Raw genomic sequence first — 24,751 nt, forward strand, 5'->3', positions numbered from 1 at the left:
GGAGGGGGTTGTCTTCGGCATTGTCTGGGGTATTATTATCTCCGGTGCCGGAATCTCCATTCTTGCTGTGGCGGGATTTAGAGCGGCGCCGCTGACGCCGGCGCTTGGGCTGTTTCTTGGAGGGGTCATCCTCCGCTGTTCCTTCGCCATTCCCATCCTTTGGGATATCCACCATGTATATGTCATATGATGAGGTGGCTTTCCAGTGCCCAGTAGGCGCTGGTTCTTGGTCGTCTCCGGCATCATCGTCCATACCACCGATGTCTTCGGAGTCGAAGTCTAGCATGTCGGTTAGATCGTCGACAGTGGCTACTAAGTGGGTGGTGGGTGGGCTTTGAATTTCTTCATTGTCCGCATCCCAACCGTCCTGACCGCAGTCCGGCCAGGGCTCTCCTGATAACGAGAGATACTTTAGAGAACTCAAGATGTCGCCGAAAGGTGCATGTTGAAAGATGTTCGCAGCGGTGAACTCCATGATCGGCGCCCAATCGGATTCGATTGGAGGGGTTGCGGGAGGTTCGGAGTCTGGCGAGGAGTCCGACACCTCGGAGTCACGAGCTTCACAAGGGACAAGGCCAGTATTCGGCTCCATCGCCGTAGAGGTTGCAACCCCTGAGGCGGTGTCTAGCCACCCGTCCTCGATCTGCGCAGCCGGCTCCGAATCGAGGGTCGGAGCGGGCTCGTGTGCGGCCTCCAGGGCACTGTCCGGCTGCAGAGCTAAATCAGCCCATCGTGACAGTGCGGCGCGCTCGGCTGTGGCTCGAATCCATCGAAGATCAAGTCTCCGCGGATGTCAGCCGTGAAGTTCAAACTTCCAAATCTGACCTGACGGCCAGGGGCGTAGCTTTCGATCTGCTCCAGATGGCCAAGCGAATTGGCCCGCAGTGGAAAGCCGCCGAATGCGAAGATCTGTCCGGGGAGAAAAGTCTCACCCTGGACTGCGTCGTTGTTGATGATCGAAGAAGCCATCGAGCCTATCGGTGACGACACAGAGGAACTCTCAATGAAAGCACCAATGTCGGTGTCAAAACCGGCGGATCTCGGGTAGGGGGTCCCGAACTGTGCGTCTAGGCGGATGGTAACAGGAGACAAGGGACACGATGTTTTACCCAGGTTCGGGCCCTCTTGATGGAGGTAAAACCCCACGTCCTGCTTGATTGATATTGATGATGTGGGTATTACAAGAGTAGATCTACCATGAGATCAAGGAGGCTAAACCCTAGAAGCTAGCCTATGGTATGATTGTTGTTCGTCCTACGGACTAAAACCATCCGGTTTATATAGACACCGGAGAGGGCTAGGGTTACACAGAGTCGGTTACAATGGTAGGAGATCTACATATCCGTATCGCCAAGCTTGCCTTCCACGCCAAGGAAAGTCCCATCTGGACATGGGACGAAATCTTCAATCTTGTATCTTCATAGTCTTGAAGTCCGGCCGATGATGATAGTTCGGCTATCCGGACACCCCCTAGTCCAGGACTCCCTCACTTGGTTTCACTACCTAGGAGAGTATGGAGTCTAGGGAGGGAAATTATCACCGTAGAGGTCCTTACTTTGATGATACAAATTTTGCTAGTTGGAAGCATAAGATGAAAATGCATATTCTCGGACATAACCCCGCCGTTTGGGCTATTGTTTGTATTGGCTTGCAAGGCGAATTCTTTGATGGGAGAGATCCGAACAGTGAAGCTAATCCGGATGAATTGAAGATGCTGCAATACAACACTCAAGCTTGTGATATCCTCTTCAATGGCTTGTGCCCCGAAGAATTCAACAAAATCAGCCGTCTTGAGAATGCAAAGGAAATTTGGGATACTTTGATTGATATGCATGAAGGTACCGACTCCGTCAAGGAATCCAAGTTGGATGTGCTCCAAATTCAGCTTGACAAGTTCAAAATGAAGGATGGTGAAGGTGTCGCTGAAATGTACTCTAGGCTTGCTCTTATCACAAATGAGATTGCCGGCTTAGGGAGTGAAGAAATGACCGACAGATTCATCATCAAGAAGATCCTAAGAGCATTGGATGGAAAGTATGATACCATGTGCACATTGATCCAAATGATGCCAAACTACAAAGATCTCAAGCCAACGGAAGTCATTGGAAGAATTGTTGCTCATGAGATGTCACTCAAGGATAAGGAGGAACTTCACAACAAGTCAAGTGGTGCTTACAAAGCCTCATGTGAAGCCCCCACATCATCAAGTGAGAAACAAACCTTCAATGAAGAATTGAGCTTAATGGTGAAGAACTTCAACAAATTCTACAAGAGTAGAAGCAAATAAAGAAGCTCTAAGTCAAGGTCCTACAATGACAAAAGATATTCTAGTCAAGAGCAAAACTGCTACAATTGTCGGAGACCCGGACACTATTCCAATGAGTGTACGGCACCCTACAAAAGAAGAGAAGATTCTCCAAAAAGAAGAAGCAAAAGCGAAGAATCACCACCAAGAGAGAGGAGAAGTAGAGATGATCGTTATGAATGAAGACCCTCACAGACAAGCAAGGATTCGGAAAGGAAGGACAAGTCATCAAAGAGCTACTCAAAACGAAGACATCAAGCTCATGTTGGTGAATGGGTATCCGGCTCCGACTCCGACCATCACTCCGAGAGAAGCTATCACTCCGACTCCGAATATACTCAAGATGAAGGTGTTGCCGGTCTATCACTTGTGTCAACCAACTCCTACGACATATTTGACTCACCAAATGAAGGAATTGGAATATGCTTCATGGCCAAAGGTCCAAAGGTAACACATCCCGAGTATGTTGATTTCAATAGTGATGAAGATGACTTGCTAGGTGATGATGATTTACTTATTGACATCTCTAGTGATGAATACTATGATGAAACGTCAATTAATCATGCTAATCAAGATAAAACGAATGACAATGATAAGGAGAAAATTGAGCTACTAACTAAAGAACAAAACACTCTTAAGTTAGCTCATGAAACTATCTTCGAAGATCATCGAGAACTTTTAAGGGCTCATGAGAAGTTACGCTTTGAAAAGCTCAATCTTGAGCAGGAGCATGAGTTCTTAAAGCAATCAATGATGATCTCCGTAAGAAAAGTTCTTCTTACATTGCCAAGCGTTTACTCTTATCTACTTACATGCCTCAAGTCAAATCTAGTAACAAGTACAAGAAAGATCCTTCCTCTAGTAGTAACAATAATAATAATGCCAAATCCAATATTGTTGCTTCTAGTAGTTCTCTTGATTCCACTAATGATTCTCTTAGCCAAGTTACACTTGAGCAAGAAAATAGCTTATTGAAGGGAATTATAGAGAAAGGTGTATACAAGAGCCTTGCCGGGAGTAAGCAATTCAAGGAAATTGTGCGCAAGCAAGGAAGGCACCGGAAGAATCAAGGTGTTGGTTTTGAACGAAAGTTCAATGCCAATGGAGTTGAGCGGGAAGAAGATCAATACCCCAAGACTAAGTTTGTTCCTCAACAAGCGAAGTGCGATCCTACTTCCTTCAAGGGAACACAAGCACAAGATGATCTTCCACCACAAGACCACAAGAACAAATTCAAGGACAAGCTTCAAGAGGAGATTGATGCATTTGAAGAAGCACCTAAGGCCTTGGTCAAGTGGGTTCCCAAGACGGTCAAGTTCTACTTCATCAAGTATGACTACAACTCCAAGGATTCCCATCAAGATGATGTGGATCCCGAAGAAGAAGAACTAGAGAGTTCTTGAGGGTGACTCCGCCAACATTCTTCACTCATATCATTATGGCAAGGACAAGTGCAATCAACTTCCACATCTTGCACTAGTTCAAGGAGTCACAAACCCTCATGTTGGTAAGGCAAGGGACAAGGTAACCTAATGATTTCATGAACATCATCTTGTGTGTGCATCACTCTATGTCTATGGATATTCTTGTTTGTTCCTTGTGGGACTAACCCATGTAGGTATGTTGAAAGTGCAACTCACTCCAAAGGATTGCTCCAAATGATCTACATCAACATTGAGCATCCACATCTTTAACACCTATATGAAGTCATCATTGACAAAACCCAAGGTTAGTTCATCCCTCTAAAAGGGGATCTCACATCTAGGGGGAGCTTAACTCTAAGAATTGAGTCAAAGCAACTCTAATGGTGTGAACACATCAATGCATTATGTAAAAGTGGTAACCCCACTTGAGCTTAAACGATGAGTATGACCTATGATCAAATGTTCTCATTTGACTCCTAAGTCAATATACTCATATATAGATGACCTAGTCATCGCCAATTGTTTGATAGATGCTAGAATTGGTTGTGCATGCTTTGCCACATATTTCATTTGCCATTTTATTGTGTGAGCATGTTGGTTGCATATTTCTCTCATTCGAGGACATCCACTTGTTGCTTTGATTGTTTGTTTCTTTTTTCTTTTTTGCCAAGTGGATGGACAAGAATGCCTAAGAACCTTCTCTAGCTATCTATGCTTTTCTCGTCTCAAACTCTATTCATGCTACATCACAAAATTTGATCAAGTCAGATTTGAACCACTCTGTGTGAGGAGCACTCGGAGTCCCCGATTTGTCATAGACTTAAACTTCCAAAACTTCTTTGTGATTCTCGGTCTGACCGATTCATCCATTTCGGTCCTACCGAGATCACTAAGTCGATCTAGGTTTTCAATCTCGGTGCAACCGATTTGAACTTTTTGGTCACACCGAGTTGCTGTAACTGTATACAGTTATGCATCTCGGTGCCACCGAGTTGTTTCACTCGGTCACACCGAGAGGGTCGGGCTATTTAAACTCACGGGCAAAATTTTGGAAAACTTTCTCCGAAACTCCTCGGCCGCGCACAGCTCGCTCTGCGTACTAGGTCTACGGATTGTCTCCTCATCACCAGCCGCCTCCTGTCGTTGGTCTGGCCGCCGTCAACGGAATTCACCCTCGCCGTTGCCGCCGTAGCGAGTTCATCGCCAAGCTAGGGTATGGACTCGATCACAGTGCTATCCTCGTCTGATTCCTAGCACATTGTGTTCATTATGCATCTTGCCACGATTGAAACACTCCTATCCAGTCAATACAATCCTTAGAATAGATGCGATTTGAAAATTTACGGTTAGGTTTCCACCGAAACCATCTCGGACCCACCGAGTTGAAAAACTCGGTCCCACCGATTTGGCTAACGCCATTGCACTAGTAACTCTCGGTCTGACCGAGAATTGCTAATCAGTGTGACCGATTTTATAACTTTGTGAAACCCTAGCAGTCTTGGTGCCACCGAAATGTGACTCGGTCCTACCGAGTTCACTAGTTTAGGTTCCAAAACTGCTTCGGTATCACCGAGTTTGAAAATCAGTTGATCCGAAATGCTTTCTGTGGAAAACTAAAACTGAATTTTTGAATCATTCTTTTGCAAAAATCTCTGCATTTTGTGATGCTCATCCATTCTATCTCATCTATAACTATTCATAGGATCAACAGTCAGTGATTTTCAGCATGTCAGACCAAAGTGACAGCCAGAACAAGTCAGAAGAGCAGATTCACATGAGTGAGGGCACTAGTCCCTCTAGCAGCTCAGATGAAGGGAGCAGAAGCACTCCAAGCAATCTGCCTAAGGCTGCCACAAGGACAAGAAAGAAGAATCCCTCAGAATCTGAGGATGAGGATTATATAGCAGAAGAAGATGAGGCTACTTCCAAGAAAGTAGAGCTCAAGAAGGAATACAGCTCAACTGCAGTAAAGCCAGGCATGAAGATCAAAAGGCCTACAGGTAGACAACCAATGTCCAAAGCCAGAGTCTCCACTCAAGTTCCTTTGGAATCCCAACCCAAAGAGCTTGCTGCTGCTGAAGGAAAGAAAAGGAAAGAAAGGGTAAAAAAGACCATGGCCAGAGTTGTTGGTCAACCTTCCATGATGGAAGAGGAAGAAGAGGTTGCTGCACCAGCACCCAAGGCACAAAAGCCAATGGGTGATGCTATAAAGTCAGGGGCTGCAACATCAAAGCCCAAAGAAGCACCCAAAGCTGCCCCCAAGCCCAAGATTGCACCAAAGAGGAATACCAGGAGTATACCACCAGCTGATAAGAACAAGGCCCCAATGACTGATGTTGCTGCTGAGGAAGATGAAGAACGGCAGGTCCTAAGGAAGCTCAAACCCAAGATTCCAGACCACAATGATGCTCATCCTGTGGCTGAGGACATGAATATCAGGAGAGACTCAGGGTTGAGGCTATGGAGAATGACAGATCCATATGCCACCAGGAGAAGGACTGCTGTAGATTACAGGTTCCATACAAAGGAACATCAGGACTTCTATGAGACAATCTTGTTGGACAAGAAGCCCATATTGTGGGATATGAGGTGGGTCGACTGGACCTACATGAAGGAGAATGAAGAACACTATCCTGGAGTGTATGACAGTTTTGTTGCTTGTGGAGTTGCAGATTTTGTTGGGAAAAAGCTCACCAACTGGAATGATGAACTCATTATGCAATTCTACTCCACAACACACTTCTATCCAGATGGGAGGATAGTTTGGATGTCAGAAGGTACAAGGTACCAGCCAACCATAGAGGAATGGGCAAGTCTGATCAATGCCCCCAAGGAGAGTGAAGATGACTTGGATGTCTATGCCATGAAGAAGATGGGACACAATATTATGTCACATATGTACAAGGAGATCCCAGACAAAGCTCTTGAGACTTTCTCGTTTGGGTCAGTCCATTTTCTTTTATCAGGGCTGCCTATGATCAACTGGGTCCTAAGGCACACTCTTTTGCCAAAGTCAGGTGACCAGAGCATGATCAGAGGGCATGCAATAAACTTGCTTCACATATTTGATGTGCCACAGAAATTCAAGGTCATGAGCCTTATGGTAGAGACTATCAAGAGGACTGCAGCAGACCAAAAGAGAAGTTGTGGATATGCCCCACAGATTCAGGAGTTGATTAACTCAAAGATGGGCACAGGAAAATATCTATTGGATAAGGAACACTTTGCTCTCTATCCAGACTTTGAGGAAAATCAAGTTGTAATGAATGAGAATGAACCATCATCAGTGCAAGCTCAAGAGAAGAAGGAGAAGGCAAGGAAAGAGAAGGCTACCAAGATGCCAACTCAAGCAGAGGCATCTGAGTACTTTTTGAAGAACAAGCAGGAGCAGATTGGTTACTTGATAGCATCAACACTGAGGATTGAGAAGGGGTTGGCCACCCTAACTCAAAATCACGAGAGCCTGGAAAGAATCATGGAACAAAAATTCTATGATCTAGGTGTCAAAGTAACTAAGATTCAGTCAGTTGTGGAGCAGCTTCCGGATGACATGCAGGAGAGGAAGGGCAAGACAACCACTGATGCATTTGCCAAAGTGCCTAGAGCTCAGAGGTCAGCTACAGTGCCTGTGACAGACACTAGAGCCACATCATCTGCACCAGCAACAACTCCTACAGCTCCAGGGCAAGCAGCTCCAGCACCAACTCCTCCAGCTCCATCCACATTGACTGAAGCCTTCGTCCAAGGAGCCATCTCTACACCACCACCTGAAGATCAAGCCTAAGAGTCGATCTAGCACTATGCATTTTCTATGAACTTTTTGGTAACTTGTTGCCAAAGGGGGAGAAAAATGTATAGATCATAGGCTTCGCGAGAGAGAGTGTTGCTTCTATTCTCTCTTGCTTTGGTGGTTAAACTTTGTTTGCTTTTGATTGCTTGAGATACTATGCTATTATCTGTGAGACATTGATGATCATGTGTTTGATCATAAGCTACACTTAGATGATATTATCTTACCTATCCTTATATGATCATTCACTTTGCTTGGTGATGAGTGCATGTATTCAATCTTTATTATTTTGAGCGCTCCACCAAGATGTATGTGACATGGAAGAGTAACCCATGAGCCTAATTCCTTGTGCATTTGCAGTCCAAAGCAAATTTTAAACTATGCACAAATTTAGGGGGAGCTCTTGCTTATCACATACTTCTCAAAGCGACGATGTATTTCAATCTTATAATCATTTGTCGAAGCTTTGATCTATATGTTGTCATCAATTACCAAAAAGGGGGAGATTGAAAGTGCAACTATCCCTAGGTGGTTTTGGTAATTCATAACAACATATATCTCATTGATCTAATGCTATTCCAAGACTATTATTTCAGGAAAGCTCAATGAATGGCATGGCATGAATGATGAAAGTGGATCCCTCAAAATATCAAGGATAAAGGATTGGCTCAAGCTCAAAAGCTCAAGACTCTTCATTTTACATTTTAGTGATCCAAGATCACATTGAGTCTATAGGAAAAGCCAATACTATCAAGGAGGGATGAGGTGTTGTTTAATGAGCCTCTTGCTTCAAGTGCTTAGTGATATGCTACAAATACCCCCAACTACTTTCTCACATCCTCATATGACCTAAACCTAAAGTCAAAATCGTTCACACCAATTCTTTCTATCCGGCGCCACCGAGGTCAAATGTCATAGCCACTGCCACAAACCCTAGGCAAATCGGTCTCACCGATAGGGATCTCGGTCTCACCAAGATGGGATTGTAATCTCTCTATTTCCCTTCATAACGTTTCGGTCTAACCGAAGTGAGCGATCGGTCCCACCGAGATTGCAATGTAAACTCTCTCTTTCCCTTCCGTAACATTTCGGTCTCACCGAAAAGAGCAAATCGGTCCCACCGAGTTTACCTGACCAACTCTCTGGTTAGCTAATTACCAAAATCGGTCTCACTGAGTTTGTGTAATCGGTCTTACCGAGATTACGTTATGCCCTAACCCTAACCATATCGGTCCCACCGAAATTCCTAACGGTCACTAGGTTTACTGAATCGGTCCGAGCGAGTTTGTTGATTCGGTCCCACCGAGTTTGATAAATTGTGTGTAACAGTTAGATTTTGTGTGGAGGCTATATATACCCCTCCACCTCCTCTTCATTCGTGGAGAGAGCCATCAGAACAAACCTACACTTCCAACTTACCATTTCTGAGAGAGAACCGCCTACTCATGTGTTGAGACCAAGATATTCCATTCCTACCATATGAATCTTGATCTCTAGCCTTCCCCAAGTTGCTTTCCACTCAAATCTTCTTTCCATCAGATCCAAATCCTATGAGAGAGAGTTGAGTGTTGGGGAGACTATCATTTGAAGCACAAGAGCAAGGAGTTCATCATGAACACACCATTTGTTACTTCTTGGAGAGTGGTGTCTCCTAGATTGGCTAGGTGTCACTTGGGAGCCTCCGACAAGATTGTGGAGTTGAACCAAGGAGTTTGTAAGGGCAAGGAGATCTCCGACTTCATGAAGATCTACCGCTAGTGAGGCAAGTCCTTCGTGGGCGACGGCCATGGTGGGATAGACAAGGTTGCTTCTTCGTGGACCCTTCGTGGGTGGAGCCCTCCGTGGACTCGCGCAGCCGTTACCCTTCATGGGTTGAAGTCTCCATCAACGTGGATGTACGATAGCACCACCTGTCGGAACCACGCCAAAAACATTCGTGTCTCCAATTGTGTTTGAATCCTCCAAACCCTTCCCTTTACTTTCTTGCAAGTTGCATGCTTTAATTTCCGCTGCCTATATACTCTTTCCATGCTTGCTTGAATTGTGTGATGATTGCTTGACTTGTCCAAAGATAGCTAAAATCTGCCAAAGTCTAAAATTGGGAAAAGGTTAATTTTTTAATTGGTCAAGTAGTCTAATCACCCCCCCTCTAGACATACTTCAAGGTCCTACATATCCCGATTATTGTCACTTCGGGGTTGTCGGATCATAACACATAATAGGTGACTATAGACTTGCAAGATAGGATCAAGAACTCACATATATTCATGAAAACATAATAGGTTCAGATCTGAAATCATGGCACTCTGGCCCTAGTGACAAGCATTAAGCATAGCAAAGTCATAGCAACATCAATCTCAGAACATAGTGGATACTAGGGATCAAACCCTAACAAAACTAACTTGATTACATGGTAAATCTCATCCAACCCATCACCGTCCAGCAAGCCTATGATGGAATTACTCACGCACGGCGGTGAGCATCATGAAATTGGTGATGGAGGATGGTTGATGATAACGATGGCGACAAATCCCCCTCTCCGGAGCCCCGAACGGACTCCAGATCAGCCCTCCCGAGAGAGATTAGGGTTTCGCCGCGGATCCATATCGTAAAACGCGATGAAACTTCCTGTTTGATTTTTTTCTCCGCCAGATGGAATATATGGAGTTGAAGTTGAGGTCGGCGGAGCTCTAGGGGGCCCATGAGACAGGGGGGCGTGCCCAAAGGGGGTGGGCGCGCCCCCCACCCTTGTGGACAGGGTGTGGGCCCCCTGGTCTTCATCTTTTGCCAGTATTTTTTATATTTTCTGAAACTTATCTCCGAGGATTTTCAGGTCATTCCGAGGACTTTTGTTTTCTACACATAAAACAACATCATGGCAGTTCTGCTGAAAACAGCGTCAGTCCGGGTTAGTTTCATTAAAATCATGCAAGTTAGAGTCCAAAACAAGGGCAAAAGTGTTTGGAAAAGTAGATACGTTGGACGTATCACTACGCCAGTTAAGCATGCTCGTTTTACCTGTTGCGTGTGCTGCTCCTGCCTTTCCTTAACAAATTCTAGTGAATTGTGCTATCTAATTTTACCATGCAATCTGTTGCTCCTGTGTGTATGTTCTATATGTCGTGCAGTGTGGTGCTCACTTATTAACTGTTTGGTTAATTAGTTGTCGTCCTCAGGTAACTGTTTGGTTCAATTCTGCAAATGTGATATTCAATTCTTCAGGCTGCAATTTTGTATTGTCTTCCATGTGAGAAATAAATCGAATTTATCTTTACAAAATACATGAGAAACGAATACAAATACAATTGCTATATTTCCAAGTTGTCAAGCATGCTTGGTTTGGTTATACATTGTGCAATGTGGTGCTCAGTTAACATTTGGTTCATTTGTGTTGTTGTGTTTAGTTAACTGTTTGGTTCAATTCTGCAGTGCGATGTTCAATAGTTGTGGGTGCATTATGTTATTGTATACCATGTGAGAAGTAAATCGAATTTGGCTGTACTAAATACATGAGAAACAAATACAATCGATATATTTCCAAGGGTTCAAGCATGCTTGGTTTGGTTATACATTGTGCAATGTGTTGCTCAGTTAACGCTTGGTTCTTTTGTGTTGTGGTGTTTAGTTAACTGTTTGGTTCAATTATGCAATGTGATGTTCAATAGTTGTGGGTGCATTCTGTTATTGTATACCATGTGAGAAGTAAATTGAATTTGGCTGTACTAAATACATGAGAAACAAATACAATTGCTATATTTCCAAGTTGTTAAGCATGCTTGGTTCGGTTAACTATCTGATCTTCTATTAGGAGTATGTTATATAGTGCAATGTGGTGCTCAGTTAATGTTTGGTTCATTTGTTGTGGTATTTAGTTAACTGCTTGGTTCAATTCTGCAATGTGATGTCCAATTGCCGTGGTTGGAATTTTGTATTGTTGTGCATGTGAGGAATAAATCGAATTTGGTTGCACTTAATACATGAGAAACATATACAAGTGCTATATTTCCTAGTTCTTAATCTTGATTGGTTTGCATAAATGGGTTTTCCATGTGGCTTGAATTAATCTGATGAATTTGCAATGTGCTTATTTTTCATCAACATATTTTACTGATAGCATGCGAACCCTTACTTAACCTAATGACTAACTACCTTATATGTGTTGCAGGGAAACAATATAATGGGTAGCACTGAGGTTTACAATCGAGGTTAGCACATGCATGGTCCGTTGTCTAGTAGCACAATATTGTGCAATTGCAGGAACCATTCTAATACTTAGGTTTTTAACAATTTGGTCTTGCACATGTAGGTCCTACTGTCAGAGGTTTTGACCCACTATTCGACCCTTTTTTGCATAGGGGAAATGAGTTGTCCATGAATATCAATCAAGTCAAGAAACTCAGAAAGATTGTTAGGATAAAGAAATTGGCGACAAAAAACAACAAGATCTTTGTCTGCACAATGAAGAAGACATCAGTTCACTACAAGATGGTACTAACTATTATACCTTGCCTTTTTTATTCCTTTGCCCCATTCCCAATATAGAGAAGATATTTATGCACATCCTTGTTTTCAGGCCTTTCCCAAGAAGTTCACCAAGGATTACCTCTCAAACCACCTCTATGGTCAGGAGGCGAGGAAGGTTTTCATACAACACCCACGGTTCAATATTGAAGTGTTTCTAAAGAGGACGAAGGATGGACGGTCAATCATCCACATGCACTGGCCTAAAGTTGCAAAGACCTTCGACATCAATGAAGGCTCAATATTCGCCTTCCGCTTCAGCAGTTTTCCCGGTGAGATGCATCTGTCTTTGTACCGTCTATGATGCTAATTTTGAAAGGTTCTAGATGTTGCATGTGAAACTTGGTGTTGGTGCAGTTGTGTAATGGGGTACCTGAGTGCTGAAGATATCATGTTGTACTCTAATGTATTTCAATTATGAAATCTTGCTTCCTTAATATGGGAATGAAATATATTATGTGTTTAATATGAATGCCAATTAGATTAATAAATGGATTATTAATAATAGGGCAATTAGCCTGCTAATTGGTTTTTTCTATTACAAACAGTTACTAAGAAATATCGTGGGCGATGACCTAAGGTAACGCACACAGTTTCTAGGAATAAACTATGTTGGATCAATGAACAATCACACACGGCATTCTCTTCAAAACTGTTTGCGTTAGGCCACCTTGCGCAAATGTTTACCACATAAAAACGGTGTGTGATGGATAGCCTTTGCCACACAGTTTCTTCTATGCATCGTGTGTGATTCATTCAATAACACAAACGATAATTTTTTTTAATATTCTGTGCGATGGGAACGCCATCACAAACAATTTAATAGGGAAAATTGTGTGTGATGTACCTACGAACGGAAACGTTTTCCTTGCAACGACTATGTGGGATGTATATACAAACGGAAAGGTTCCACGAGGAGTGACTGTGTGGGATGTACTTACGAACAGAAATGATTTCGCCTATATAATTGTATTTTTATGAGCACTACTTTACGTATAACCGTATTTGATCGCTCGTCGGTCGCACACGACCTCATTTTACCGAGAGTGTGTGCCAAGAGGGCATATCCCCGACAATTTCTGGGTCGTGTGGTAAGGACCCCCTAATCTCCCACACTCACTAGGCGACGGTTTCAAATGCCGTCACGAAAAGGGGTTTTAAACCGTTTGTATAGCACCGACGCGTACCAGTGTATATCTACACATCCACCAAAGGATATTTGATCCCCCCATACTTTCTTTTCTGGATTTTGTTACTCTTGGGTGTTTGAGCTCTCTAGACGGTTGAGGTCACCTCAGAGCCACATTCCATCATGGTGAAGCTCCGCGATTTTGTTGGGAGCCTCCAATTCGGTTGTGAAGAGAGCCCCAACCTTGTTTGTAAAGGTCCGGTTGCCGCCTTCAAAGGCACCACTAGTGGAATCACGGCTTCTCGCATTGTGTGAGGGCGTGAGGAGAATACGATGGCCCTAGTGGCTTCTTGGGGAGCATTGTGCCTCCACACTGCTCCAACGAAGACGTACTTCCCTTCAAAGGGAAGGAACTTTGGTAACACATCCTTGTCTTCACCGGCTCCACTTGTGGTTATCTCTTACCTTTACTTTGTGCAAGCTTTACTTGTGTTGTATTATTGCTTGCTCTTGTGTTGTTGTTATTCGCATCATATAGGTTGCTCACCTAGTTGCATATCTAGACAACCTATTTGTTGCTAAACCTAATTTGTGAAGAAAAGCTAAAAAATAGTAGTTGCCTATTCACCCCCCCCTCTATTCAACCATTCTGATCCTTTCAATTCATATCAGAGCCTCGTCTCTTTATTAAGGGTTTCACCACCTGAAGAGTATGATTGATGACGGTGTATTGGGGATAAAGTCCTCAAGGCTGTGGAGTTGACTTCGATCACTCGAGACGACTTAAATGAAGTCATGGCTTCACTTAAGACGTCTACGACAACCGAAGTCAAGTCCATGCTTAAAGAATTGCTTGAGAGGTTATCCACTCCTGATCCTTTACTTGTGGTTAATGCAACCGCAACGGAGTCAGAGGCCAATTCCTCTAAGGAAGCGGCTAAAGGTACTCATGTTTCTTCCCCTCATGACGAGAATGGGACGGGAACCTTTACCCCGCTTCTACCTCCCCCGATCTATGGAGGATCGGTTCCTATACCTCGCATCAATAACCTTGGTCCTGCTCTGAAGCTTGTTAAGGGTGATTTTCCTAATTGGGTTTTTTGCATCAAGTCTCATTTGAATCATAGCTCAACAAATCTTCGGAGAATCATCGAGCAAGGCTTTTACCTGCATGATCCAAACAACTTCACCCCAAGAGAAGAAGTGGACAATCAATACAATCACTCCGCTTTGTTCATACTTCAAGATGCGGTCCCTCCCGAAGATCTTTCCCACCTACCACTATTGCAGGATGCTGCTAACGCAACACTACAATTAGAGACCCTTCGATGAAACTGTGTGCGATGCAATAATCGCAAATGGTGGTGTAAAAAACCGTCAAAAAAGGTGCAAACCATTAGCGATGACGGATGCATCAAACACGGTTCAGATTTTGGTTGCGTGTGCGATGCAGGGTATACGGTTCAGTTCAATTAACTATTTGCGATGAGGAGGAACAAAAGAAACGGGCTGCCAGATGAAGGCATGTGCGATATACAACATACGTTCACTCGGATGAACTGTTTGTGATGAGGCGGAACAACAGAAATGGGTAGCAAGATGAAGGTGTGTGCGATATATGGTATACAGTTCACTCAGATGAACTGTTTGCATTGAGCCAAGAGAACAGAAACAGTTCAACTTAACAAGATGTGTGTGATACGCGACAAACAGGTCTGTAATCGGAAATGTGTGGGAAGACCGATAACAACACATGCGATTCCTGTTAACAAGCCATGTGTGTTGTGAGCAAACGGTTGCTGGTATACTATTGTCAGTGATTGATGAAATCATCACCGACGGGTTCCATTGTTTAGTCCATGTGCGATGTGATTTGCTTTGTCTATAGAGCATCAACATATATACTTAAAAAGACAGCATTGCATAACCAAATTAAGCATACAATTACACAAGTGATTATACACATAACATTTCCACACACCAAAGTAAGCAATTACATGCATATTAAACTAGGAGAAACGAGGATCTAGTCATCTACTTCTTGTTGCAACGACGCTTGCCATTGCTCTGCTTCCGGCTGGATCCCTGGCTGTTTTGGGGAAGGAGGCACTTCCTCATGTCAACAATCTGCCTGTACATGTCGTAGCTCGTGTACGCCTCCTTGGCCGCATACATGACGTGAGCTTTGTCGAGTTTCTCCGTCCAGGCTTAGTGTTAGGCACGCTTGTCCTTCTTGTAGGAATCTTTCATGTCTCTATAGTAGGGGTTGATGATGGCCTTGGCGAGGTGAACTAGTGAGTCCTTCTCATGCTCCTTGCTGCCCCAAATCTTGTATTGGCCCTGGATGTCAACAAGATTCTCGCAGGCGATGCCCGAATTCTTGAGCACCTTGACATCGCTGGTGATGTCCACCATAGCAAACATATAGTGGGGGTTGTTGACAAACCTGGCAAAATGCTCGCAAGGCCTTGTGGCTAGGAAGTAGTGGTAGACGAGGACGTGGTTGCTGATACGTCTCCGATGTATCTATAATTTTTTATCGTTCCATGCCATTATATTATCTGTTTTGGATGTTTAATATGCACCTATATGCTATTTTATACTATTTTGGGGACTAACCTATTAACCTAGAGCAGAGTGCCAGTTTCTGTTTTTTTGCATGTTTTAGAGTTTCATAGAAAAGGAATACCAAACGGAGTCCAAATGGAATGAAACTTTCGCAATAATCTTTCTTGGACCAGAAGCAAACCAGGAGACTTGGAGATGAAGTCGGAGATTCAAAAAGGCGGCCACGAGTGTGGAGGGCGCGCCCCTACTTCGTGGGCCCCTCGGAGCCCTCCTGACCTAGTTCCTTCGCCTATATATACTCTTATATCCCAAAAAAATCAGGGGAGCCACGAAAACACTTTTCCACTACCACAACCTTCTGTACCCGTGAGATCCCATCTAGGGGCCTTTTCCGGTGTCCCGCCGGAGGGGGATTCGATCACGGAGGGCTTCTACATCAACACCATTGCCCTTCCGTTGAAGCGTGAGTAGTTTACCACATACCAATGGGTCCATAGCTAGTAGCTAGATGGCTTCTTCTCTCTATTTGATTCTCAATATCATGTTCTCCTCGATGATCTTGGAGATCCATTCGATGTAATACTCTTTTGCGGTGTGTTTGCCGAGATAAGATGCATTGTGGATTTATGATCAGATTATCTATGAATATTATTTGAGTCTTGTCAGAATTCTTATATGTATGATTTGATATCTTTACAAGTCTCTTCAAATTATCGGTTTAGTTTTGCCTACTAGATTGGTTTTTCTTACAATGGGAGAAGTGCTTAGCTTTGGGTTCAATCTTGTGGTGTCCTTTCCCAGTGACAGTAGGGGCAGCAAGGCACGCATTGTATTGTTGCCATCGAGGATAAAAAGATGGGGTTTTCATCATATTGCTTGAGTTAATTCCTCTACATCATGTCATCTTACTTAATGTGTTACTCTATTCTTTACGAACTTAATACTCTAGATGCATGCTAGATAGCGGTCGATGTGAGGAGTAATAGTTGTAGATGCAGAATCGTTTCGGTCTACTTGACACGGACATGATGCCTATATTCATGATCATTGCATTAGATATCGTCATAATTATGCGCTCTTCTATCAATTGCTCGGCACTAATTTGTTCACCCACCGTATTATTTGCTATCTTGAGAGAAGCCACTAGTGAAACCTACGGCCTCTGGGTCTCTTTTCCATCATATAAGTTCTATTTTCCATCATACTAGTTACCGATCTACTATTTTGCAATCCTTTACTTTCCGATCTATAAACCAAAAATACCAAAAATATTTCCTTACCGTTTATCTATCTCTATCAGGTCTCACTTTTTGCAAGTAACCGTGAAGGGATTGACAACCCCTTTATCGCGCTGGGTGCAAGTTGGTGATTGTTTGCGCAGGTGTTTGGTGACTTGTGCGTTGTCTCCTACTGGATTGATACCTTGGTTCTCAAACTGAGGGAAATACTTACTCTACTTTGTTGCATAACCCATTCCTCTTCAAGGGAAAACCAACATAAGCTCAAGAAGTAGCAGTAGCGCACGCACATATGGGCAACGACGACCTTGGGACCAGACACGACACGAGCGCGGGTGTACTCGAGGTTGATCCCGACCACCTTGTACTTCTCCCCGACAAGCAACAACTCCATGATGTGGATGGAGTGCTCCACCCAGACCGGGTTGTCGGTGTACACCATCGAGAGCTTCGTGAACCTTCGGTGGGTGTTCACCACGACATGCATGGTGAACTGCTGCTCATTGTCGGCAGCCGCTTGGAGAGCCATTCGAGCGCACAGGGTACCCTCTAAGAATTTGTCATGGTGGGTGTGCTTCTTACAATGGTGGGGCACGATCGAAAGGTTGAAGACACAAGGGTTAAATGGCCGTTGTTATAAATGGGGGCCGGCTGGCCTGTAATCATCACGTCTTGTCACAATGTTCATAGCAGAGGATTCCAATGCACGCTTGAAACAACACCGCACTGCATGCATTTCGTTTGACCATGCGTGAGCTCGAAGAGGCGCCAAATGTATAGTTGGTGAGCCTGTTCCTGCGCTACCGCGCAAGCTTCCTGCCCGGCTAGTTTGGCCACGCATTGGCTAGAGGAGGGACAAATCATGGGTGTTTATTGGCAAAAAGCTTTGTAAAAATGAAGTGTGTGGAATGACTTCGGTCATAAGTTTACCCGTGGGTGATGAGGTCAAAGTTACACAGAAGGGTGATGATGGACATTCGAGTGCGATAATTAATTCTGCACTCTATAGGGCACACGGCGGAAGGAACCAACTGTGTGCAATAATGTCGAAGATCACCGTCGAGTTAGCTATACAGATCGTGTGCTGTGAGATCGACAAGGTAAAAAAATTTGAGAATGGTTAATAAAATCTAAGACCATTGCATATTAACAACAAAATAGTGCTACCAATACACGAGTCTCATACAATGCCATTTCAATGATCGTACCACAAAAGCTCGACATATTACAAGGTTCAAATTCCAGAGTTATATGGCTCAAATTCAAAGATTACAAGGTTCAAATTGATATTAGAAATGAAATTCAGCACATCAGCTACAAACGCTCGCGCTGATCCGCTGAACATGGATACCAGAGAGGTTCAAACTAATATTACCACTTCTAAGTCTGGTTGCGAAACCTCACAATTTTTGCAAAGGGGTCAGCCACCAAGAAGTCATGTATGGGGTTAACACGATGACTTCTGATTACTCTGTCATCTGAAGTTCCAAAATGAAATTCAGCATTTTTGGAGACTATTCCATTCTATCGCAGGCGCCGCCGCTGATCAATGAACCATTCATTTTTGTGAAATAAATGTAGGGCAAACGTCATTACCTTTAGCACCCTTGCTCTGACAACAAAGAACCCGACGAATATAATCTCCGGTAAGGTCCCTCGATAGGAGTTCAAAGTAATTTCTGAGAAATACAGATCTAGGCATTCGACGTGATTGTTATGTTGTATCACATTATCCACCACCGGGCCTAGTCTTATCCGCAAAAGAAGAAAACGTGTTAGTGCCTACATGCAATTTTGAACACTACTACGGGCCAATTTGGTTTGCAGGATTTGTAAAATTCAGTAACATGCCATCTTCGATCTGACATGATTAACATGGGCATTTGATTGCATTCTAGAAAAATGTAGCCTTCTTCACAAGAGGTTGGAGTGGATGAAAAGTTCCCTAAGAAAACTAGCACAGATGAATCCAAAGGAGAAATGCTTATATATTGTAACCATATGGATCAAGCAACCAATATGGGGGGGCATGTATGTACTAAAATCCTCCAAAAGAATCCCTCAGAAATCGTAGGACATTGTCATTGTAAACTTGGAAAAAAAGTGTCACAAATTGAACTCCCTTATGGTTAACTTTAACAGGAAAGGAACATCACCTCAATATATAGCTTCTCCAGGCACGTAAAGCATCTCAGGAAACTGATAACTTGCTCCAGGTTGGGGCCGTTAGATTCTAGTACCAAGACCTTCACTGTGTGCAGTTTCAGGGTCAAGCTTGTCAGAATCATTTTCTAGATGACAGATGAACAAACATCTTCAAAATTAGAAATAATGTTAATTTGTAGAAGAAGAGGTAGAAGGCGGTTGTTGTACCTAAACGGGTGTGGATCCAATAACAAGTTCAAAGTATTTATCAGACAAGTAGCGCACCATTGTCAATTTCGTTGCATAAATGACATTGATTCTTGTTGGACCTAATTGATCAACTACAAGTAATCTCTTAAGTGCAGGTTTGTTCTCAGTGACCATATCGTGGTACACATCTTGTGATGTCTTCCCGCCGAACTAGCAACACACATAAATAGTTCGAAGAGTCATGGAGGTGATGTGGAAGGTACTCAACCCATTGATCGGCTGAAGACAAAGGTACTAGAGTGCAGTAGAACCACGGAGTAGGTGCTGCATGTCACTATTTGAGAGGCAGACGACGACGAGCTCGAGGTGCTTCAGTCGTGGTAGAATAAGAGTGGGCGCATCATTAGGGGGGATGGTAGTTCTTGAACTTGGCGACACGCAGCATGGGCGCGAGGCGGAGCGCGAACGTTGGCAGCAAGCGCATATGCCCATCATCAAAAGTGAGCTCCTCGAGCTGATCGAGGACAGGGGATCGGAACCAGTCGCCAAGCTTGGCTCGGTCCTTGCCGTTGGAATGGAACTTTCCCATTCTAAGGCCTCTGGTTGGGCCAAGGTGATTGCCGAGGATCTTGGAGAACGCATCCAAGCTTTTGTGATAGCCATGGCAGAGCTCGTGGGTGTCGATGAGGTCGAGAGGGCTAGAGTTCCATAGGGGCGCCACCGCCGGGAAAGGATGGTTGTCCGCGCCCCATATTTGATTGAGAGGAGGGAGATGATGACTGTCAAAATATCATCGGGGAGGCTCCTGATGAAGTCTAGGCCTGCTGGAGTCGCTTATGGTTCTAGCTTGCCCCGCCTCCGCTTGTTGGCAACCCCGTTCTCCACCTCCGGAGTCTCCTTGTCAATGGCGCTTTCTGATAGAAGTGGGAGTACATGGAATATTTATTTAAAACAAGGCAATAGAAAAGTATATTGGTAACTAGAGGTTATTAGGTAGGAATATAGTAAGAAAAGGGAATAGCAACTGGTTGCTTAAATACTACACAATTCATTTGATATTGCTGGGTAAGTCAACATGTAGATAGTTGAAAAGAAAACTTACTTCGAACAAAGTCTGGATGGATGATATCGTCGGGGAAGTTAGCATATATCTCATGACTAGGCTCTTTTATGTGTAGTGCAATTTTAGTGCCAGCTTTCAGTACATAAAACTTAGAAATTGCTTTCCAAAATAGGAGTCACCATGTTCATCAAGTCTTACAGTCGCAACGATTGTAAATCCATCATTTGTGTTAAGTATGACATCCCCGTAGTCTTGATTTATGTAAAGGGAAAGATTGTGCACTACAAATTATGTTGCATAGAAAGGGGCGCGCTGCAGAAAATGTTAGGATTGTTAAAGAAAATATGGTAACATTGGGCCCAAATTGAAAGAACTGTACAACAGTTGAAATCAAAGGACAAAAATCTATAATTAAACAGATAGGGTAAACATGATGTCATGGAAATATTAGAGTAATCGGAAGAACAATATATCAATAATTTGCCTAATATAGAAAGTAGAGGGGAAAAATCCCCTTTGACGTATATGGTGCACGTGGCACCTTTTATCCAAATGTAGCAATATTTAGAATATGTTCCGGAAAGTAGGCCATGCCAATAGAATTGAGGTGAGATTTAACATAACGTGCGCATCCTCAAGTCATCTGGTATGGTGAGATGGAATTTCTGGTGGAGGCTGCAAAGTCTTGATGTGTCGGCGCACTGTACACTCTATGAATGAAAGAAAACCCTCAAATCAGCTCGAATAAAAATGAATTCTTGGCGATTTAGGCCGGGTGATTAAAGGAGGCAGATGACTCAGGCAGATGAACTAGGATAAGAGATGAGATAATATCTCATTAAATTAGTTACCTTGTTGTCCATGAGAAAGAACCCTCAGTACGGCAGATTCCCCAACCGAGCAGATCTGGGTCGACCGTGAGCAGCGTCGAGAATGTTGATGGCGATAGGCAGCGGCAAGCGGAAGTGGCAAAATGTGGTGGGGTTTGTGGGCAGCCTGGCAGCGGCAGCAGGCGTTGAGCTAAGTGGTTACCGCTGTGATAGGCGGTGCCTTGCATAGATGCGGAGGAGCTTGTGCAGGTGGGAATGGGGACCGGAGGCGGTGGCGGGCGGAGTGAGGGTTTTTGTGACGTGGGGATGACAAGGGTTTATTTTTTTCTTTTCTGAATTGGGTGGTGAGGGTTTTCTGTCGCACAAAGAATTTCGGAGGCAACGGTTTGCTAGAGCCAACCGTGTGTGATTGATACACCAGGCAAAATAAAAGTCATTGCACATGGTTCCAATTTTGGGAACCGTGTGTGATTGACGTACTACCTCCGTCCTGGTTTATTGGTCCCCTTTGTAATTTGTACCAAATTCTGACCAAATATTAAACTAAGAAATGTTTATGCATGTCACCAAAAATTATATCATTGAACACTATGTTCAAATATGCATCCAACGATATAATTTTTGCTGACCTGCACTAACATTTTGTTAGTTAAATCTTTGGCCAACATTTAACACAAATTACAAAGAGGACCAATAAACGAGGACGGAGGTAGATTCCATCAACCGAACTGATTGCATCCATACCCATAGTTAGACATAAGTAAACATAGATTAAACATACTCAGACATAGATAATAAGCATACACGTACACAAGTATAGTTCAACCATAAGTACATAGTTCAACCGTCATTAAGCATGCTCAAGCGTACATAGTTCGATACCACATCTCATCTCACATGTTGGCACGTTCCTGAAGCTTCTCCAGGTACTCGGCGTACGCGCCGTGCGCCACCCTGCGAGAATACTTTTGCTTGAAGGAGCCAACTTCCCGTCCTCTTGCATGCGCCAGAACACTTTGATACGCGTCATGAAGCTTGTGGTTGCAAAATGGGCATCGATAGCCGCCGTTCCAGGTACTAATATGCCTGTTATGCATTCCTACATAAAGCTCCCTCAGGATTTGCCTCTTGTATCTCCCTTGGACATCTTCGTCTTTGCTGTCCACATTGTCAGACAACACCTATACAAATAGTAAAAAAATGTGGTGTCAAATTAATGGTTACAAACTAATCTCTAGTGAACATTTGGCAGTTGCCAAAAATTGGCATCAAATCAACGATTACATGCCATGAAGTAGGATTAGGAATTTATGGCTATTTATTTATACATATCCAGTGATTATGGTTTGATTTTTAAGCACATTTGTCTATGTACAGACCAACCTTGAAGAAAATAATGGCACACACATATGTTGGTCATTCAAAATCAATTGTCAATTCCTGGCTAGGAATATTATTAGCACATTTGTCTATGTACAGACCAACCTTGAAGAAACAACTAATCACTTCTCACTTGTGTCATTCAAACAATCAATGCACTACACAGATCTAACGAAACTTACTTAGATTTCATGGATTCGGAGAACATAACCATAAGATTTCTATTCCAAAAAGGGGAAGGCAGGAGTAAGTAGAGAAACCCTAGGATCTATTTGACACATAAATGGGTATAGATGACTAACCAGTTGTCCGTCGTCGTCAGAGTCATCGCCGGAGTGGTCATCAAAGTCGTCGCAGGGGTCATCACCCGAATCGTCACCAGAGTCGGTGTGGTACTCCGCCTCCTGCTGTGGAAGCTCGATGCCGTCAATAACGTTAGGGTGTAGCGATAACTCGCGGTGGTGACGGCAACCTCTATCCCCATCTCCACGCCGTGCTCCAGTGCTTTAGCAGCCCCTGCATCGCCATTCCCTCCGATGGGGCGCTTCGGCGGCATCCTCATACACTAACGACTTTGAGGACTGAGAGTGGCGTCGAGGATGCAAGCGGAGAGAGAGGATTGTGTGTGTGGCGAGGATGGGGAGTGCGGCCGCTCAGGTGCACCATTAATATGAAGTAGTGGGAGAGAGGCAGGTGACGGTTAAACCGCTGGCTCGCCTCCCGGTGAGCCTACACACCGGACTACTGGCATGCCTACCATCGTCTCACACAGCTACTCGGACGCCTCCTGATGACACTGTGCAGCGAGCACGCCTTCGTCAATTCACACACCTGCATGCACCCCTCCCGGTCTGCCTGTGTGGCGAATTGCTCGCATGCGTCCCGTCAACTCACGCCTGCTCGCACGCCATATAGGTCGCGTGGCTGCACGTATATGGTTTTTCTATTTGTATGATTAATGTTGCCGCTTTATTGCTTAACCGAAGCATGGCACGTATCCATTGTTGGTCTAATGCTCACGGTTCGAATAAAATAATTTGTTTGGGATATTGTTTCCCAATTATTAATAATCTCCCATTTGTAATTAGATAAAGATTACATCAAAACTGGTCTCAAATTTGACAAAAAAAAGTACAAATGCCACTTTGTATTGGTGTCCATATGACAACACGATAAGTTTCATGAACTTCAAATAAGTTTTGGATGTACTAGAATTTAAAAATCAAGATTCTCAATGTTTGAAATTTGTTGCACGGGGAGTAAACATGCACCCAGTGAGACACATGTGTTTTTGCAATCCATTTAGGTGCACTTTCACGTGTGCATGTAGCTCAAATTTGATTTTTGCACATTATACCCATAGAAAATCAATCAATTAATGTATTAAAACGTCTTAATGATCTCTGTTTTTTCCAAAATTAAAACGTCCCTCCTTTGGTAACATATGTTCACCGAGGGATAATTAATTTAACATGCATTCTAGTTGCGGTGGATTCGCGGTGTGTGTGTGTGTGTGAGTGTATGTGTGTGTGTCTGGGGGTGGCGGGTGGCTCACAATACACTATGAGTTGTAAGCCACCGTGTGGGTTGGCCGATTTGTTAGGAAGGCCGGTGCCACATCAGAGTTGTGAATTCGTTATTTAAAACATTACACAACCCTTTCATACATACATGTTTTGGCCACATGCCGTCAATGGTTGTCCTACACGGAACTCGACACTCGCGTGTGACGCTCTCTGTGGGCCTGCTAGGTCGTCATCCATCACTTTGATGAACAGCCAGCAGTGAGGTTAATTTGACCAGCAAGGTAGAATCTTTTTTTGTTTTTGTTATTGTGGTATATAGTACGCGTCGAAGAGGTGGGAGGGGACTAGCATATATACTATAGGTATGCATCTGTGAACAAATACACACTAGTGGAGGATGCTGCTAACGCGACACTATGATCAGAGACCCTTCGAAAAACTGTGTGCGATGCAATAATCGCAAACGGTGGTGTCAGAGAACCGTCAAAAATGTCCAAAATGTTTGCGATGACGGATGCATCAAACATGGTTCAGATTTTAGTTGCATGTGCGATGCAGGGCATACGATTCAGTTCAATTAACTATTTGCGATGAGGAGTAACAAAAAAACGGGCAGCCAGAT

Source organism: Triticum dicoccoides, chromosome 5B (genome assembly GCF_002162155.2).
Source record: "Triticum dicoccoides isolate Atlit2015 ecotype Zavitan chromosome 5B, WEW_v2.0, whole genome shotgun sequence".
NCBI classification, from domain to species: Eukaryota; Viridiplantae; Streptophyta; class Magnoliopsida; order Poales; family Poaceae; genus Triticum; species Triticum dicoccoides.